At 42.8% G+C, this 19,547-nt stretch overlaps 2 protein-coding genes across 8 annotated transcripts in view; one reads left to right on the top strand and one right to left on the bottom strand.

Annotated features, from left to right (window-relative positions):
• The window catches only part of LOC103533512 (cytochrome c oxidase assembly factor 1 homolog), a 51,116-nt gene extending 43,869 nt beyond the window's left edge, over positions 1 to 7,247 (bottom strand). For 3 of the 4 annotated variants that reach the window (XM_030445362.1, XM_030445361.1, XM_030445364.1), the window contains exon 1: positions 7,137 to 7,245. The gene's annotated coding sequence lies outside the window, so the exon portion shown is untranslated. Of the gene's footprint in view, positions 1 to 7,136 lie in introns of all 4 variants that reach the window. The other variant, XM_030445365.1, reaches the window with a different exon arrangement.
• Positions 7,248 to 11,472: 4,225 nt separating this feature from the next.
• BLVRA (biliverdin reductase A) overlaps positions 11,473 to 19,547 on the top strand; it is a 31,032-nt gene continuing 22,957 nt past the window's right edge. Inside the window, exon 1 of one of the 4 annotated variants that reach the window (XM_030445299.1) lies at positions 11,473 to 11,731. The gene's annotated coding sequence lies outside the window, so the exon portion shown is untranslated. Of the gene's footprint in view, positions 11,732 to 13,269; positions 13,321 to 19,547 lie in introns of those variants that run through there. The other 3 variants (XM_030445300.1, XM_030445302.1, XM_030445298.1) reach the window with 3 other exon arrangements.

Genomic DNA, 19,547 nt, shown 5'->3' with positions numbered 1-19,547 from the left:
CATCTGTGTTCTCTACTGATTGATTTACCATAACTCCATTTTACAATGAATTCAAGAGAACATGCTTTTATATAATGAAAATGAGAGGTTTCTTGCAGTTCAGTTTCACAAGTGTTCCTGTTACTGTGACCATTTCAAAAGCTGCATAAGGAACTTACTTCAGGCCTAGACACCTGTAAGTAAAGTAACTGTAAACGAGTAAGAGTGCCATGTGCTACTGTGAGAATGCAACCTTCTCTCTCCTTTATATGGTGTTGGCTTAGAAAATTAATTACTAACATACCTCACAGAGACGCAGTATTTAATTAATATTTGTTAAGTGCTTTGAAATTCTGATGGAAGGCATCATACCAGCGTGCATTATGACTAATACCATGTAAAAGTAATGGCAATGGTGTTACTCCGGAAGAGTGATGGTGAAAAGGGGAATTGAGATGAAAAATGGAAAGTGTTTTAAAACTCAGTTATCCCAAAGGAAAAGGGAGAGCCAGGGAGGAATGGCACTAAAACAGCTTTCAGAGGAAGATACTGTAGAGTCAGTATTAATTCCAGCATGAATTTTGCCTACAGCAAAATCCTGGCTCCAGTAAAATACAAAGAAATTGTTTCACCAACTTCAGTGATGTGAAGATTGTTAGCTTTTGTCATATTTTTCAAGAGCTTAATCCAGCATCTCATATGCAGGTTTGTGACTTTATATGGTTGCTTGTTTACAGTTTAGGTTCAGGAAATAATCTCATCAAGCTAGGGCATGATCACCTTGTAAAAGCAACTGCTCAGTTTCTAATAACCTTTCTGTTACATCCCACATTTAAAGTACATCTTTCCATTCTCTTAATTAATTTGTACCTGAGCTACCTATTTCATTTGGTGGCAAAACTCCAATTAAATGGAAGCAGCATGGAGATTGCTGTATATTTTGTACTGAAGAGGAGACAAAAACAGTATTTTAACAGACACTGTAACCCAGGCATACTCCTGGAGATCAGTTCATTTACTTGAAGCCTATGGATTTTGTATTTAATTTCTGACTTACAAAAAAAAAAGGAATTCAGGCAACTTATTTTTTTAGCATAGTCCTCCACAATAAAGATACAGGGAGAAAGGGGAGAATAACCATGCTCCTCACTACTTCTGAGCAACACAGAGTTAAAGAGCACATTTTTCAACTGAAAGCTTTGCACCTGAAAGGCTGGAAGGAGGAAGGCTATGAGGAGTAGCAAGTTATAGGCATCAAAATTTTAGAGAAGGTACTTGGGAGTTTCTAGTATTAAGAGGAGTCATTTTACCGCAGAAGTCTACAGCTACTTTAGGTAAGAGACAAAGTGAAAAGTTTATATTTTTTTATTTTTTAAAAGGTCTGAAGCCTGTTCTTTGGTTATATGGGGCTCTTCATAAGCCATTACTTGCTTTTTGTCAAGTGATGTATGGCTGCCACTCTATATTTCTGTACGGCACAGGCAATCTTAGAGGTACTATTTATTGTAAACTGTGTCTTAAGGTAAGCTTTCCAACTATGCTTCATGTAGAAATGTTGGACTACAGCAAAAGCAGCTTTGCCTAGATCAGGTGTAACAATAAAGCAACTCTCTCTTCACTCCTGCTAGTATGCTGTATCTTTCTAATTGTACTGCAGTCTCTGAAGCATGTAGGCTTTTAGTTTTCATCTTGCAGTGCTTGTATAGCAGTGTCCACAAATGTACAATGCAGTAAAGCCCAAGGAAATGCTTCTGGATGCCAGGAATAAGCTTTGATAGCCACAGCTCTAATAACTCATGTGGAGGTCCCTGCTTTCTTTTTAACAGCTGACTTTCATAAACTTCTTGCAGCAGCTCATCCCATAGCTCCAAGTGCCAATGGTTGCTTTCCAGCCCTAGAGGAATAAACAACATTGCTCTTCCATCTAAATTCAGTACTCAAAACGGGATCATGATGCAACTCCCTGGATCCCAAGGAGAAATGATGGTAAGGGACCAAGGCAAAAAAATCAAGCCTAAAGCTTTTATTGGCTGGAACCTGAATTTCTGATACTTGATGAAATTGAAAACAGTGCTGTGTCACTTCTTTAGACATATAGGCTGTGTCTCCTTCTGATGTAAATTATTAATATAGTTAACAGACAACCAGTCCCATCAAACATGGCAAATGTTTCTTTAGTGTCTGCCCTCTACTGTGGCTGGAGATAGTATGAGCAGGCAGCACAGAGGAAAAATTATTCTGTCTACTGCTTGGCAAGGCTGCTTTCAGAGGAGGCCACTGAAAAGATGCTTACTATGTATTTTGGAGAGGTGTAATTTTGTGGAGGGGCCAGAAGAAAATTATACAGAAGATCAGGATATGTCAGGGTATATAGGTTAAAGACCTTTACCTAGTGAAGTCTTTATTGAGATGGCAAACCTGAAGGACTTTTCAAGACAATATTTTTCCTCATTTTAAGTTCTGACAAGAGTTGTATTCCTTCTACCTGTAACATGCCAAAGTGAACTCTTGTTAAGTAGTTTAGTTACCCCCTACCTAAAGAAGTCTTTGCATTCTGAGTGTCTTTGCATTTTCTCCTACCTCCTAAGTACCCTACATACATTTTTCAGCCTCAGGTGAGTGATTTTTCATGCTACATTAGAATTAATGTTCTTCAGATCTTGGTGTACCACCCTGTGTTAACATCTTCAGTTTGTGGTGTTCATCAACACCATACAACCAGTACTACTGTAGAGTCTGGAATGCACTGGTTTGACGTCTTTGTGACTGTGTTAGACTTCTGTTGGATCAAAAGTCTCTATGGATGTTCCCGTTCCTTACGGGTCTTCCTTCTGAGGGAGTTCAGTATCTCAATTTTCAGTTACATTAATGCTAGACTGATCTCTCATAATTACTACTGGCTATATCTACATCAGGAATAAGTACAGGTCTGTAAATCAAAATAACTGATGCTGAGGGCTGTGTTCCCACTATGTTGGTTTTGTTGGTGTGTGGTCTGTTCAGACTAGCTTCTGACTACTCTCATGGACTTTCCCACCTTTGAGTTATGAAGGGTGTCAGGTGGTGGTTCAGCCTGGTGGTCCACCTGCAAACTTCCAGTCAACGTGCAGTCCATGGGGGCACTCTGCTTCAAAAGCACTCTTGGCTCTCTCTCTCTACACTCATTTAACATCATCAAAGTAACCATCTACACTAGTGCTGGAACATAGATCAACACCTGACTGGGAGATTGCTGCTATTAATGAAATTGAGCCAAATCTGGAAAAGACACACAGAGATGTGGAAGATTTCTATCTCTTTGTTAGTTACTGGGTGAAGCTTACAAAGCCATTCTTCAAAGCAGATACAGCTGCAGATATGAAAAAGGAAAACAGCCTGAACACATGCCTCCTGTTTGATCTGTGAGAGGTCTAATAGCATGATGGCAAAATCCACTTTTAGGCAATTTGGCTTACTATGTTTATTGTAGTGATCAAATTCATAGCAGGAATGATTTTTATTTAGTGTAGGGAGGGGTGAGAAAGACAGGAAAGAGGCAAAATACACAAAAAAACATCTGCTATGTACTCAGGATATGCAGAGTACTCTGAGACAGCTCTGGAAACAGGGACTATGTATTTTAGCTGGTGGTAGGCTGTGCAACCACTTAATGAAAATATGTAAATATCAAAAAAAGAAAATTACTCTGCCTTGGGGGGGGGGAGAACGGGGGTTAATCTATTATTACTGCTGTGCAGTTCTTAAACAAACAAAAAAAAAACCCTCCACTGTTACTCCACCAGATGAAAGCACTTAGCTGAAGTCACCAAAAAGCATCCTTGAAACATGCTTAAAAGCAAATGTCAGTTGAAGTTGCCAGTGATGTTTTTAAGTTGCTCTCAACAGGGAAAAGCCGAAGAAAACAGTGCTGAAATGACAACTGAAAACATGTTAGCAAAATTGCAAGCTTTCTTGTGTATGGGGTAGCTCAGTAGTATAGTATAGTGCATATATATATATATATATATATACACACTATATATCTACAGAGAGACAGTATAGTAGCATACTCTCAAGGAATTTCTATTCCTGATGATATGCCAAGTCGAACAAGGACCTCACAAGGTCAATTCCCACAGTAGCTTTTATTGCTTTACAACTTTTTTTTTTTTTTAGTTTAAAAGCTTATGGCTGTTAACTGCTGCTTTACTTCCAGAAACAGAAACAATACATCCCTTTTCTGCAGCCTCCTCAGTTTTGAAAAATCACACCTCAAAACTGTACAGTGAGCCACTAACAGCATTATAGACAAATACAAAAATCCAGCTATGCCCCTTTTTCCCCCTTTTCCCTCCCCCTTGCCTGAATATGCAAGGTTTGCAAGACCAAATGCTCTCACACATCAATCCTTGCCTTCCATTTCTATGGCACTTGTAAAGCTGGTGAGTTGTTTGCATAAAAGTAAGCTGGAGCTGGTGTGGCCTTCAGATCTGTATCTAGAGCTCTCTCCTAATTCTCAGACCAACCACAAGTTGGGATGCCACCAAATTATCCTCAGATATGCTCTAAGGGCTCTGCTGCAGAGCAGGTAAGGTAGTGCAGGCAAGTAAGAAAAACTGCTGTGCATTAACAATGCTAACATGGAGCTATGGTTTCTAAGTTGCATTCACCTGTGCCACCTAACCTGTGGTGGGTATAAAAGAGAAGTCAAGTGCCCTAACAACCACGTTGTTAGGGAGGGCATGCGTGGGCCTGTTTCTTTGTGTGAGCTGCAACACTGAAGGTAAGTGGAGTGAGAACAACCGCCAGCAACAGCTCTTTCTCCTGCTCTATTTTATCTTGTGGTCACAGCTGCAGAGGTAAGGATGTTATTTTACTTCTCTGGCACCGAGTCAAATCCCAGAAGTTTGTATTAGAAAAGTGGCCTGGAAAGTACTCTATTAACAAACATGCAAAGCCCCTGACTTCTGGGGAATACCCAGCTTTGAAGTAAAATAGGTGCAGCAGTAATCCGTGCACACTTCATTAATTTCAGAACTGCAACAGCAAAGTACTACTTAGAAAAAGCTGTAAAATAGTAATGAAGGGTTTGGGGTTTATTTTTTCCTTTTAATCCCAAAAGCTCCTTATCTCTGTTCTCCATATTTTTTCACTTCATTTACAGTAGTCTAAATTAAAGCTCATCTAACAAAAAAAAAAAAAATGACACTAGCCTCTTCACCCCCTCTTGATGAAAATCCTTTCTTCCTCAGTGGAATAAATGCAACAACTTTAAAATTCCTACATTTCTTCCTTAAGCTAGCTTCTCTTTGCACTTTCTGTTCAGTGAAATTTGGCTGACTTTGGCTATTTCAGCACCTTGAATTATTATGTTGAGACAGTGAGGTCAGCAATACTTGACAAGCTTTGACTAAGACAAAATGATCTCTAAGCACTAAGCTGCCAGAAAGACAGTATTTTGTTATCTGTCAACATGCACGCATCTTTACCACACCCACTGTCAAGTTTGAGAGCCCTTAGCACTGCCTAACGCACGATATGAAACATCAGTTCACTGCTCAAATTCAAGCCAAAGCTTCAAATCAAAATAAAGAGTAGATGCAGTTTAACATTGCATTTAAGCCTAGCCGTGAGTTGCTGCTGGAACCGGTGCTCATGTCAGTTTTTCCCTCCCTTCTGCAGGGCTGCAGCTGCAGTATATGCAATGTCCAGAAAGCCGTAATGTACTGGAAAAGCAGCTTTCAAAAAGCCGGCTGATCCAGCTGTACAAGACTCTCAGCAAGGATGTACAACTGGGCAGAGGAATAGGGCCACCTTGCTGTCACAGCCTGCTATTACTCCAGATTGTGAGGCCGGCCTAAGCGGGGAGGCTAATTTTTTTGTTTCAGTGCTTCAAAAAAAATGGCCATGTAAGAAGCAATCCAGCCCACTCATACCCTGATATAAATGACCGAGACTCAATATTCTGTTAGTGGTTTAACTTAATTAATAAAATTGCACACTCTGGGTGTGAGTGGAGCGGAGACTCCCCATGCACCCAGCGCTGATTTGACCCCATGCTACGTGCTCTCACTTTAAGAGTTCATGTAAATCGGCAGAAAGCAATTGAGTCCAAACCAACTAGACTGGTAGGCAGGAGGAACTGAGCTCACCAATAAAAAGGGATGGGAGAAACCCTCTCTGGTTTAGTTAGAGGAACAACCCGAAAGTGGAGAGTTTCAATTTTTAGAGAACGAAACACAGCGATTCCTTTCCTGCATGGTGGGTAAGAACATTAAACATGCTCAGTGCCACTTGATTGCTTCTCGAATTGTACCCAAATGAACAGCAATTTTAGTTAGTTTTATTACTGTGTTACAAGTTACTGCAATTGATTTGTTTTACGCTTGCCCAGTTTATTCAGATTTACACTAGCTGTGCTTTTGTCACCGGCTTTTCCACAGGGCACACTGCAGTGGGCATGAGATTGTTTCACATCCCTTGAGCTGAGCTGCGGTTTCCTGGCCGTAGGGCAAGAGCCATGGCACCCCATGTCCCCTCTGCCTCAAACCCACCCTCGGGCAGCACCACCTCTGGAAATGATACTCGAGTGAAACCAGCTTTACAGGACCAGGTCTTGGCAGCAGCTTGAACGTTTTCTGTGTATCAGGCGTTGACTGCAGCTTGCTAGATGAACTTGCTTTGTGGCAATCTTAAAGCGGGCGAGGTGTATCTGCAGTACGGTTACCGTTAACATGGTCCTGGCAATCGCACTGCCAGACGATGTGTGTATAATTACTGCACTTGTTCACCCTCTGACGGGTCTAAGACTCCTCGCCTACCAGGCCTGCGGCCACCTCACCGCACAGCCGCCCTCACCGCCACGACACCCGGTTCGCGCCTCTGCCTCCCGCCCGTCCCCCAAGTCGCTGTTCCACCCGCACCCTGCGGTGCCCGACTACCCCCGAGTCCCCCCCGGCGCCGCGGACGCCATTTTACGCAGCGCCGAGCCTGCCAGGGGACAGAGCTGCAGGGGCTGGTGGGGGAGAGGGGGGGGGGGGGGGGGCGGCTCACACGGGTGCCGCCCCGACCGCAGGAGGGAACGGGAGGGGGAGGTGGTGGGGCCCCGCCTTAACGGCCATAACCGCGCCCTAACGGCTGTAACCGCGCCCCGGGCTCGGCAGCCCCTCCCCACTCACGGCGTCGGCGGTCGGGGCTCGGGGCTCATGCGTGAACTGCGGGGGCCGCCATTGCCGCGTCCCGCGGTGGCGGCGGGCACGGCAGAGGGCGCTGCCGGGCGGCGCTGCGACTGGCGGCGGGGCGGGTGCGGAGGTGGAGCTGGGCCGCACAGTATTTACATGAGGGGGGTAGCGGGAAATCCCTCTGCCTGGTCCTCGGCAGCGAGGTTTTGGCTGCTTTCCTCCGTGTGTGCCTCGTCTTTTTCGTTTGGGGTGGTCAGCAACCGGGGCCTCGATTGTGGGGATGGGGCAGAGGGAAGCCGGTGAAGGGATGGCCGGGGTTGGCAGAGCGCTGGCATGGCAAAGTGTACCCGAAGCACACCAAAACTGCTGCCTCTTTGTACTGGAGACGCCCTTTAATTTTCTTCAATTTTCCAGGCCAAACCAAGGGACACCATAAAAACACACAAGGGACATGCAATAAAAATTGAAAAACCCGACAGAATTTCTGTAATCATCTTTTCCAGCAGTCCCCAAAGAAAAATCTAATCTGATGATCTGATTCCATACACCGATATGCATATTCAACTTAATTACTGTTGTCTTTAGCTTATCCTTTAAATTCCAAATTTATCCCTTGTCGTACCACATAAGCTGGTGTCCCTGTTGCAGTTTATTTAAGTGGGTTGTCCAGAGCATTCATTGAGCTCGGCACTTCGGCTTGTATCATTTGTGAAGTGTGCATGAGTGCTGCTAGATTACAGGATCCTGAGCCTTGGCTCATAGTTTTGATTCATCTGAAACTAAACCATGATTGGACTAATAATTTCAGATTCTGCTTCATTGCTTCCTTACACCTGCTTTGATATATATTATATGCACTTCCTGGCTGAGGAGTTGAGTCAGGCATTCATCTTGGGACTGTTGCCTAGCCAGTTCTTTCTCTTTCACTTGTTTTCCAGCTTCTTATTTGCACTCCTTTGGCTTACCATCGTGATTTAGTGGAATATTATCTGCTATTGAATTATGACAAATAAAACCGTTTCTTCCTGTGGAGGACTTATAGTGGTTGCCAGTCAACTCCAGTCATCAGAACGATGATAATGTTATTTTACATTGCTTAGTTGTTCCTGAAAAAATAATTGAGAAGTAGGAGGTTGATTGGTTGGCTGGTTGGTTGGTTGGTTGCAGCTGAAGTTAATTAACACATCTGCTTGCTAGGACTTGTAGCACTTGTGAGACTGTGAAAGGTGAGAATGGGGAGAAACAGGGTATGGAAAGACAATCAGCAGAACAAAATGATGTGCAGATACAACGAATGAGAAATAAGGGGCAAAAAGGGAGCGGGTGGCCCCGACTAGTGGGAACTCTTCCTATCCTCCTAAGCAGCTGCTTCACAGGCAAAGCTGCAGGTTTTTAACCCTCCTCCCGCCTTTATGTTAACATCACTTTGTGGGACTTGGTTGCCTTTGCCTTCAGGGGTGGGCTGACTCCTGCATATCTACTTACTCTCTGAAAAATCTATTACAAGCATTTCAGATCTGAAGAAGGATTTTGTGCGAAAAGCTTGCCTATTGTTCCCAGCTATGCCTGTGTCAGCCTAACTACCTCTGCAGACTTTCTTCTAGTAATGGTGAAATTGATGAAAGCTATACGATACCCACCTAATTTTGGTGAAGTTTTATTAGTATTGAAAGGTACTCGTTATTTATAGATACTCTCTCTGCTATTTCCATATGGAAAAAGAAACAGACTGCAAGAAATTAATATACCCAGAGAGCTACATCCATGCTTTTTCCAAGGTCAGCATCTCCCTCTGCCTATTGCCACCAACCTGGCAGACCCCAGCTTCTCTTGCCATGCCATCTTCTCACCATCTGAGGATCACAAATGGCTGCTCCAGATCCCATGTCTCATTACACCTCTCTGGAGGAACCCTCGCTACCTTGACCAGGTTTGGAGTTCAGTTAAATGTTGGGTTTGTTATCTAGCCACCTGAATAAATAAGCAAACCTATGGCTCAAGGTGAGGGAGCTCAAGGCTATAGAGGGGGATCAAACAGCAAGTGGTTACCTGACTGGTTTAACCTAACCTAAACTAACCTAACCCAACCCCACCCCACCCCACAGTGTGGTGGAAAGAGGCAGTTGTGCCTTCCTGTTTGGCTGTGTGTTGCCACTCTTACCTGGTTTTGGGAGCCAACCCAGCTGGAAAGTAGTGTGGGGTTTTTTTTGTGGTTTGGTTTTGGTTTTTTTTATTTTTTTTAAGAGGTTAATTATGACTTCAGACAGGTCCCACATCCTGTAGAACATGTGGCTGTACACATGCAAGCCCTGTCACTAAATCCAAAGGCTCTGAGTTACATCTGCCTCTGATCACTCCCATATGCATTCATTCATATGTTCTGCTATTCGTTATGGTTTCCTATCATGTGCTAATTCATTCATTACTTTGTGCTAAGCATAGTCACATGCTAGTTGTTAGCAGTCCCATATGTTGAACGCCTGATTTATATCTTTCAATGCCATATCTCCTGCTCTGCCAGTCCTCCTTTATGCAATACCACACATCGCAGACCTTAACTCATGCTTTGATGGACTTTAAACTTCCTGCTTGCTAGTCTTGTGTGTAATTCTTCAGTCACTCTCTAGAACTTCTCATTGCAGTTGCATAATGACTATAATTAGGGCTGCTGATACGTAGATCTGTGCTTTAGGTTGTAGTACTACCATGTGTTTCAAAGAGGAAGGAAAGAATTTTGAAACATCCTGTGACATATTTGAAACATGAAGCACAGTAATGTCAGTATATGCCCCAGTTCTGCTAAGACCATGGAAGTTTTGCCAGAGTTAACACTCTGGAACTGGCTCAGAAAACCTGACTTTGGAAAAGCAAATGTAGCTGGGAGGAGGCCAAGTGAAGTCTTTCTGGTAAGGAAGTTAACTGTCATTAAAAAATGAGTGTGGAAAGATAGAAAGAAGGGTGTATTACTCTTATAATCCCTTTTGAAGTATTTCAGAACAAAGCTGCATTGATGATCTAAAGGAAGAAGACAGACTACTTATGGTGTTACTGGTGACACATAACATGTCCCAAGATTTGCCAGGAACAGGTTGAACACACAGGAGCAGCTGGCTGGATTCTCTCCTACCCCAGTTTGCCCCAGTTTCTTTTTCCTTTGTTGGCTTCTACCAGTGAACAGCTGAAACATGTCACAAAACATGGTGTAGCAGCCTCTTACAATCATTGAGAGCTTGAAGTGCCCCACATAGGATTGGTACCTGCAGAGCCTCAATATGATTGACTTTCATAGAATCATAGAATAATTCGGGTTTTATGGGACCTGTAAAGGTCACCTAGTCCTCTAAAGATCACCCTGCAGCAAGCAGGTTCATCCTCAATTAGATCAGGGAGCTGCAGGTTGCTCAGAGCCTCACCAAGCTTTTTCACTGTGGCTGTAATTATTGTCAGGTAATCTTGACAACTTTTGGAATGGGTTGTGGTCCAGGCAGGAGGGGTCTTGGGTACATTTCCCAGTCATCACCAGAAATAGTTAGGGAGCACCTGATGTTCCCAACTCATGTACCAGGGCAAGAAGGTACTGGTTGTCTCCACTCTCTGCTCCAGTAGGCAAGGTCAGAAAATGCCAGATTGTCCCAACCCACTGCTTGGAATTAAAACAATAACAACGTTGGCTGCTGCTGACATTGAAATGCAGCCTGGGTTGGGGTTGGGGGTGGGTCTGTGCCACCACAGGTATAGAATGATCTATGGAATTTAGACCATCCTTGTTTCATACACTGTTTATTGCAGAAGCTTCTGGCCTGAAGGAAAATAGCTGTACCCCCTCCCCTCCCTCTAGGCTTTTATCTTCCAAGCCCTGAATGAAGCAGCTCAAAGTTCTGTTGTATGTAGATAAGAAATGGCAAGTAAAGAGGCTGGGAGTAGCCTCTGGGTAAAAAGTGGCTCTCCAAGGAAAAGCTAGTGCTTAAGAACAGTGTATTGTGGGCCAGGAAGCAATCCTTCTAGAAAGGGAAGCAACCAGTCTTGAGTAAGAGCTTGTGTAATGCCTGGCCTAGGCTGTCCTAGTCCCTGCTTCCTGTGTACTGCCTGCTTGGAGGAAGCCACGAGCAGAATGATTTTTCTACCTGGCACTGCTGAAACTCCCAGTTGCCTGAGTGCTCCCAGTTTCCTGAGCTCAGCCTTCAGCATAAACCCTATGGATGCAGCTGGGTAGACACGAGCTCTGCCGGTATACTAGTCCCTGCTATACACTTCGTGGGCAGTGCCCAGAGGTGACTGCTGTGGAGGCTTAACCGGGGTCTTGCACAGGTCCCCAGGGAGGAGTCAGTCCCCCGGTAGCCACCTGCAGCTTTACTGCTGTTTTCTGAGCGGAAACTCCCAAGCCTGAGTGCTTGTAGCAGCCATGCTGCAGCCGCTCTGGCTATAGCCCGCCCCTATAGTGTCCTTATTGGATTCCTGGCCAAGGGGGTGTTGCTGTAATGATAGCAGCAGGGCATTGATATGCGGGAGCTGCAGAGCGTTGTATAAGAAGGAGCTGCAGGGAGCGGAGGAGGATTAAGCAGGATCACGTTTCTCCTTTGTGAACTGAAGAGGTTAGTGACTATTACTTAATTCCCTGCTAACTGTAATTAAGATTTGGAGGCACCGCTTTCGTCTTCTGACTCCCCTCCACCCTTTTCAAGATTGCTTACCACCAGTGTTTCCCCTTTGGTTGTGAAGGAGTGGGGGAGTCCTGCAAGTCACGTTGTCCTATGGGCTCCAGAGACACCCACCACACTCGAGGGGACAGGCCAGCACTCGGGAAGGGGGAGGGGGAAGAGAAGGAAAAAAAAAAAGAAGGAAAAAGGGAAAAGCCCTTTGGAAAAACGTCCAAGATGCAGTGAAGCGGAGTAGTTGCTTGTAAATGATGTGGAAGTAGCCCAGCAGCATCATTGTCTGGCCAGAGCACTACGTGGTGAGAGTGTGAGAGGTCATTTAAAACCTTTGCTACAAAGTGTCTTCTGGGTTTGTTTTCAAAAGTGCAGAGTTTCCTCCAAATGCTGTTAAAATCCATGTTTACTGCAGGTGTTCGACCACCCCTTTGTTAAACAGCAGACTGTCAACCTTACTATACCTCAGTTTACCCATGTGTAAAGTGGAGATGAGAGTATTCTACTTTTGCAAAGGAATGTGGTAGGGACATATTCCAGACAGCCTTTGGGAGGGAAAAGGTGAATCAATGAATACTGAATCAATGTGTAAAACATATTTACACTTTGTTAATAATTGCTTTATGCCCTAGTCACAGTTACCAACAATCTCTATCTTAAAAACAAACAAACAAGCAAACAAACAAAAAAAACCATGCCTCAAAACTCAGTCTACACAGAGAAGAAACAGGCTCAGCCTTTATATAACTCTCCTGGCATGCTGAACTTGTATGTTGGAGCTTGTTCAAAAAAAACCCCAACAAGCTAGTGTTAATTAGGGCAACAGTTTATTGAACTGATTTTGTGCTAAATAATTTTTATCAAACTCCTTGAATCAGTTTGCAGGATTAATTTTTCCAGAATGAGCATAGTTCGGCTGTTGGTTTTCTGATTACAGATGTGAAAACAGAATGACAGTGTGTAAAAAATCAGTAGCATCGTGTTTGAGCGTCTAGTGGCAAACTAAAGACAAATCTGTTTCAATAATATAAATCCAACTTGACACTTAATCTTCACAAGATAAATACCAATAGTTAAGTATTTTAAATATTTTTAGCACATATAAAAGTCTTAGTAAAAACTGTTGTCAAGAGCAGTGCATGCAACTTAGATATTAAATAATGGATAGTAAATACTAATGATTGGCATGATTCTTAGCTATACTGGCAGGCTGATGATTCAGGATGTGTCCTCATGAGGTCATGAGGTCAACAAACTTTTTTTATAATACTAACCTCACAGTTTCTGTAGACAGTGAATTGAATTACTGTTTGTGAGCAACTGGTTTGTGTTATCCCTAAAGGAATTGCAATGTTTATTTTGTATAGCCAAAAAGGAGAATCAATCTTAATAGTTTTCAACTTCTTATTTTTCATGCCCTTATTCTTTTCCAAATAGTTTGCTAACTGGATGTTTCAACACTCACTCCTCACCATCCAAAAAAGCCTCTAGGAGCCCCGAGAGACCACCACATTCAGCTCTGACAACTTAATGTAAAAGGGACAAACTTATTTTTATTTTTTATTTTTTAAATGAAGAACATCTGCTGTATCTACAACTCAGCAAATGAGAACAGGATGAGAAGAGGGCTGCTTTGATCTTTAAGATGAACCATCCTTGTCAAAACAAGATAAATTAACTGACTAGTTAATTAAGAGGAGAATCACTTCCCATCTTACACTTCAGTGTCAGGACTTCAGTAAGATGTAGGAATGGAATGCAATGCACGTTGGCATTTTTGCTTCTTAATGGTGACTCTGAAGTCACCTCTGTTTCATGTGGCTTGTAGAGAGAATACTGCATTGTATCTTGTACAGATTTATTGTAGGATGCTTCGTTGTGTCTTTTAAATTATCCCTGGTGTGCTCCCTTGAAGCTCTGTCTGTGCTGCCATCCTTGGCTAGGTAAGCTACAGTCAGACAAGAGGAGAAAAAACAAACCAAATCTGTAAAGGAGTGGAAAAACTAACAGGCAGAGCTTGGATAGATGAGATGAAGCAGTGCTTGTAGTGGGAGAGTAACTCCCCAGGAAAGGAGTCCATGGATTTGGCACAGTAGTACAGCACTATCAACATACATGGGACTTGTTCACCTCTAATTTCCAGGCAACCATACATCTTTCTGAAGCTTGCACATAATGCCCTGTGTAGCATTTTGTTGAACTGAACTTAAGTATTCCATAGACTAATACTTGCAACCCAGATTGAGCTTGACTGTGCCAATTAGAAACCATTGAAGAATACACACCTGACTGGGAAAGATAATGAAGTGCATTTGCTAAATCTGTTATTCCAGATGGGTGCAAGCCATCACCTTCAGCAGCATGAGTTGAACAGTAAGCGTAGGAGAAGAAAGTTTATCCATTTAAAAAAAATTATTTTATTTTCATTCTTTTTTCTCAGTATAGAATTACAAACCAGTTAGAAACATGCTGCTTGGGGCAACTAATGTTCCTCTTATAGTAAGTATCCTAAATACTATATTAAGGGTTGCAGTACACTGACTAGTAAAGCAAGCCATTCTCATGGCTCAAGTAATGTTACTATGTTTATTAGCTTTCCTTCTTAGTGATGTATGTTGGTAGAAAGGGGTCTTTACTGTCTTGTCATTACCTTTGTTATGTGAATGAGAAGAAAGGTGCCAGAAAGAATATGGAATTATTTAATAATCCCTAAGTAAGAGAAAGAGGTGGTATAGGATGTGAGGGGAAAAGTCAAGACCACAGTCATTCTGTTTGAAATACCATGGATGTGTTTAGCTGTGCTAGAAGCTATAAAGCTTTGTGAACCTTTCTGTTGTTAGGGAGAGCAACTCTTAGTATTTACTGTTTTCTGCAGGCTCAGACAAAGATGAGCAACAGAAGACTGGTTTGGCTCTTATTTGGTCAGGAAGCTTGGTGGCTTGCCTGTACTTGTCTTTGAAGTAATTCTCAGGCAAAACACAAGTGTGTGCAGCTAGGAGTGGGATCAGAATGTTTGCACAGATCTCTGCTCTTGGGTGATAGGTATAAATGTAAGATTGTAATTTTGTTGTTGTTGTTCATAAAAATAGATTAATGAAATTTGGGTGGAGAAGGCAAATTAAGTTCTGAGTTCTTCTAAGGCTACGATTCTCTACTGGCAAAAATCTGTGAGCAACTTTCAGGAAAGGATAAAGATGAATTCTGTACTGGTGCCAATTCACTGTTAAGTGATGAGGCTTTAAACTGGAGTGGAACATTTCTGTGCTGGAGGAGATCATGGGCTTCATCCTCTTTCGTTCTTGATGTCCAATGTAATACAGAGCAGGCCTGTTTTTCACATAGGTGTGGAGTACTCGAGTTTGCTCCCTGAGTACCCTGAAGTGCAGTATGTTAGAATTATCCCTTGATGGTTCATCATCCAGAAGTCAGGATAACCAGTAGCTGCTGGAAATGTTTGCTCTGGGAAACATATTTTTTGTTTGGACTTTGTTATCTTCTTAAAAGGCAACAGCTTAGCAAAACTTTGATTTTGAAATCTATTTTACATTTATTTACTTGCATAGTAAAGTGGAATACTTTCCTTGGATATATCCCAGTATTTAGAAAGACATGCTGCCAGTTCTTGTGTGCCTGACTTCTATAATGGGGCCTTAAGACTAAGGGCTGTTGAGTGAATCTTATAAAAATGAACAGGTGATTTGCCTATCTCTGCCTCCTGCTTGAAGATAATGTTTCCTATCCAGTTGTTCTTAAATAGGTCCTGCTGACAACTAGCCTGATCTAGTAATATTTGCAATATAGACACAATTAAAACAGAGCAAAAAACATTAGAAAAATACCTATGTCATATGATAATATAAACAAGGCTTGAAGAGGCTGGATGGCAGCTGGTCCTCAGTTTCAGGGGAGAGTAGAGCTTCACATCCTTTCATCTATTGCCCTTTGGGAAGGGAATAATAGAATCATAGAATTTTCAGAGTTGGAAGGGACCTTTTAAGATCATCTCGTTCCAACCCCCCTGTCATGTGTCCAACCTCCCACTAGATCAGGTTGCTCAGAGCCCTGTCCAGCCTGGCTTTAAAAACTTCCAGGGATGGGGCTTCCACAACCTCTCTGGGCAATGTAATGTAGAATGTGGAAATGTGATTCTCTGCCTGCTTTGAGCTCAGTTTTGCTGTTAAGACTCCACCAGAAAGGATGCTTCTTTCTGAAGAGGACAGGAATGGAGAACACAGTCTTATTACCTGTCTCTAAGACACCAGAATTCTGCACCAGGGAAATGCATAATTTTATTTTTTTTTCCTGAAAGGCAAGGTCAGAAGTTTTCTTTTATTCATGTAGTTAGTTTGCAAAAGCATCTCTCAGGACAAATAAAATGCTGGTCCACTGCATTTTACCACAATTCCTATCAGTTGGCTGATACCTCCCCAGCACCAAATATCCTGTGGTATTAGAAATGTGATGTTTCTGGTTTTAAAACACATCAAGGGAAGTCATCCTATCCTAGGTGCTCCTAAAGGAAGCATGAAAGTGCTAGTAATCCTGGAGATTAATCACAGAATCACTGAGGCTGGAAAAGACCTCCAAGATCATCAAATCCAGCCTATGACCTAACACCACCACATCAGCCAGACCATGGCACTAAGTGCCACATCCAGCCTTTGCTTGAACACCTACAGGGATGGTGACTCCACTACTTTCCTGGGCAATCCATTCCGATGCCTGACCACCCTCTCCATGAGGAAGTGCTTCCTGATACCCAGCTAAAACTTCCCCTGGCACAGCTTCAGGCCATGCCCTCTCCTCCTGTCACTAGTTGCCTGGGAGAAGAGCCCTGATTACAACCTCCCTTCAGATAGTTTTAGAGAGGGATAAGGCTCCCCCTGAGTTTCCTCTTAACCAGGCTAAACAACTCCAGCTCCCTTAGCCTCTCTTTGTAAGGCTTTCTCCCTAGTCCCTTCACAGCCTCGTTGCTCTCCTCAGGAACCTGCTCCATCACCTCAATCTCCTCTGGAAGTGAGGGGCCCAGAACTGGGCACAGTATTCAAGGTGAGGTGTACTCACCAGCGCTGAGTACAGGGGGAGAATTACATCCCTCATCCTGCTGGCCACACTATTCCTCATAGAGGCCAGGATGCCACTGGCATTCTGTGCCACCTGGGCACACTGCTGGCTCATGTTCAACCGGCTGTCACCCAGTACTCCCAGGTCCCTCTCTACTGGGCTGCTCTTCAGCCACTCTTCCCCCAGTCTGTAGTGCTGCACGGGGTTATTGTGGCCAAAGTGTAAGACCCTGCCCTTGGTCTTGTTGAACCTCATACTGTTGGCCTTGGCCCATCACCCCAGCTGGTCCAGGTTAATATTAAGTTTCTTTTGTTTAAATGACTTCTAAATTTGGCTTTGTGTTGGGTCTGTGTGGCAGAGTTTTAGTAGCTGGTGAGGTGGGTGGCTCCTCTGAGAAGCTGCTTGAAGCTCCCCTAGCACCAAAATCCAGACCTGCCTCAGGCCAAGACTGAGCCCACCAGTGAAGGTTATAATGACCCTGCAATTAACATATTCAAGAAGGGAAACATCAAACTGTTAAAAGACTGAGTCCTCCACCCTGAGAAGGAAGGAGCAGAAAACTGACCACAACCCCTATTCCCCCACCCCCTGCACCACTGGGAAGAAGGAGGCAGAAAAGTTTAGAGTAACGTAATTTGGAGCTGCGAAGAAGATAGGCATGGGGTATTTGTTTTTAATAAATATCTGGTTTTGTTTCTCTCTGCCCTACTCTGATTGTATTGGTGACAAATGAAATAGATTTTTTTCCGAAGTTGAGTCTTTTGCCTGTGACCATAACCGGTGAGTGACCCCTCCTCATGTTTGTCTCAACCCATTAACTTTTTGTTAGATTTTCTCATCCCCATCCCACAGTGGGGAGAAGAGTGAGTGAGCAAACAAGCAGATGCATGGCTCTTAGCTGCCAGCTCTACTTAAACCACACCAGGCTTCATCTCTTCATCTTTTGCCTTTGGGATCTCCTACTGCTGTGCTGACAGAGATGGCCTTTTTAATCAAGAAATTGTCATATGCAGGGAGAACTGATGCAGTTGCCAAGTCCAATTTGTTGTCCAATAGCTAAGGTGGTCAACTATAAAACAGTGACAACTTACAAATACCCATGTGTAGTGTTTGTGTTTGATAATAATGTGGGATGCTTTGTGTTTTCCATTTCTAATTAAAAAAAAAGAAAAATAAATTATTTGTCTGAAACCCAGTTTGTGGAGAGGCCACAGTCATGCCTGAGATATGAATGACATTGAAATATTGCAGAAAAAATTAAGTGGACAGAGTATTTTTTGGTCTTGAACAATTGCAGTATCTGTTTTGGTAGTTGCCAAGTTAGGTGGTTGTGCCAGTCCTGCCTTTGATGGGATACTATCCATTTATTCAACCACAGTTGTTGTAAATAAAATACTGGTTCACATTAAGTAGATTTATTTGACAGAAGAAGCTATAAGAGTGGTACTTGTCCTGATTGCATTGCCATACTGATTCTGGATGGGTTTTGTATTTAAAGTACTACTCTGAGCAGGCATTTGGCTTCACTTAAACCTTCCATCTCCAAATCTTTGAAGGCAAATTGTGAGAAGTAAAGGTGGGTTTTTTAGACAGTATTCACCAATTTTAGTTATTTTTACAGAAACTTTGATAGAGATCATGAGTTTTGTAAGTGCTGCCAGCAGCTTCACTGGTCCCAAACTGGCAATAACAAAATACATAGAGCTTACAGTGCTCCTAATACACTGGCACAAATCATCCTTTGTTCTTCTCCAGCTAATGCTGCTGCATGGACCCAAACATGAAGTCAAGTTATAATTTGTCATGAGTTTTGTGTTCATTGCACATGCACCTGCATGATGGGAGTGCCCATCTGGGAGTTGCAACATCTATTAATTTCTCTTTGGAAATGTTTTTTATATTAGTAGTTACTGGAGGGGCTTGAGCCAAGTAGGATGTTCTGCTTTGCTTGCCATTGGACCCAACTTGATGGCTGTATTTTAGATCCTTTTGGAGACTTTTTTGAACACAAAATCTGGCAGATGGGTAATGAGGCAGATGCTTGTAAATAGGAACCATTTTGTATGTCATTCTTTCACTTGTTTGTCAAGCCTGAGCATGAGCCTGAGTGTGTTCCTGAAGGGTCAGGTTTAGGCATGCTCAGAGCTGTCTGACTGTACAGGCAAATTAAAAGCAGTGGGATATTTTTCCATCTTCTTGGCATATAAAACTACTATATCTCTGCTTGTAGAAATCCTAGGGTTTGATGGCTGCAGGCCTAGGAATTGGGAGATATGTAGTTTGCTTTTGTAATGTCTCCAGTTATACACAAAGCATTGTGCTTCCTAAAACTTTGCATGAGACCTAATGTACAGCTGAAGTACTGTAGGCAATGTGCTTTTACAGCACTCCTATAGCCTTTAATAATTTTTTTTTAAATTTAAATTAACTTTTGTATCAGTATAATTTAACCAGGATAGCAAACACCCCCTCTAGTGGCTAATGTAGTAGCATAAGCGTTATCGGTGTCAGGTCAGTTCTAACAGAATAGCATGTTATGACTGCTAAATTGCAGAGAATTGCAGGCTAATTCTTCACGAGGGAGCAGATTAGTGGCTGGGCCATACGATTTTTGAGTGTTGTGATACCTATTAACATGAAAAATACTGAGCTCTAAAGTTCAGAGGGGTTTGAGTAACCTCAGTTGTTAATCTTC

Source organism: Calypte anna, chromosome 2 (genome assembly GCF_003957555.1).
Source record: "Calypte anna isolate BGI_N300 chromosome 2, bCalAnn1_v1.p, whole genome shotgun sequence".
Lineage (NCBI taxonomy): Eukaryota > Metazoa > Chordata > Aves > Apodiformes > Trochilidae > Calypte > Calypte anna.
Note: the sequence above shows the minus strand (reverse complement) of the source record. Positions and strands in the feature narration are given on the sequence as shown.